At 41.6% G+C, this 1,024-nt stretch overlaps 1 protein-coding gene across 1 annotated transcript in view; it reads left to right on the top strand.

Moving 5' to 3' along the window:
- LOC101853735 (peroxisomal acyl-coenzyme A oxidase 1) overlaps nucleotides 1-1,024 on the top strand; it is a gene marked incomplete in the record, with an annotated part of 14,805 nt that overhangs the window by 12,736 nt on the left and 1,045 nt on the right.

Genomic DNA, 1,024 nt, shown 5'->3' with positions numbered 1-1,024 from the left:
CCCCCACCCAATGAGATGTTATTGGTGTTGACTTGACTTAATGCTTGTTCATTTGTCTTGCTTTTGATGAAAAAAGTACCTATCTATCTTGAATCGAAGTGAGATATTTGCGATTGAAGGAGCTGAAGGTCGCCTGGCTTCAGGGGTAAAATTAGCAAGAAAACGGCGGCCCAAGTTTGGTGACTTAAAAAGCTTGAGAGTCCTTGGAAACTGAAACTTTACAACTTTTGGTGTCTTTAATCAGCATTTTTCTGAAGAATCCACACGGAATGAGGTTTTGAGATGGACGTAAAAGGTGTATACCCCCCCCCCCCATTTAGGCAGAGAAATATTGGTTTCTTTGATTTCATTATTTTGACTATGGCCTGATTTCACCTTGATGCCACTCATATTGTATACAGCACACGGTGACTCGAAATATTCTTATTTTACTCCCTGTCCGTTTGTATTCAGCAAGACAGTAATTAAAATGTTCCTATTCCTCTTGAACAGACCAGTTCAATCTAAAGTGTTCACCTCATATAGAAATTAATGCGGGCAGTATTGCATATATAGACATAAGTCATTTTTGGTAGCCTTTGAAATACGTCTGTATGCAATACTGCCCGGGTTGATAGTGTTTTAAGGGGAGAGTACTGTTGTCACTTGATGTTAAATCTGTGAGTGGTTGGCAGATGTTCTGGTGTGGTTTGCTCCTTCTTTCCTTTCAAACTTCTGTTGTCCTTACCTCTCCTTCTCCTTTTCTTTGTACTTTACTCTCTAGTAATACCTGTAGTCTTGGTGCTTATATGACCTATTGTGTTACATCATCACCATCATCAATGCCCTTCACCCCTGGCAGGGTATAGGCCACATACAAGCTCCTTCCATCTATCTCTGTCCAGGGCCATCCTTCCTAGCTCTTTCCAAGTGAGCTTTATCTCTCTCATGTCCCTTTCCATACATCTCCTTCATGTTTCCCATGGCCTACCCCTGCCTCGTGCTCCCTGTGGGTTTCATTTATTGTGTTGCGAGTGCTGTAAAA

The sequence above is a fragment of the Aplysia californica genome, unplaced genomic scaffold, assembly GCF_000002075.1.
Source record: "Aplysia californica isolate F4 #8 unplaced genomic scaffold, AplCal3.0 scaffold00770, whole genome shotgun sequence".
In the NCBI taxonomy this organism is placed as follows: Eukaryota; Metazoa; Mollusca; class Gastropoda; order Aplysiida; family Aplysiidae; genus Aplysia; species Aplysia californica.
The sequence above is the reverse complement of the archived record's forward strand: the minus strand, read 5'-3'. Positions and strand labels throughout refer to the sequence as shown.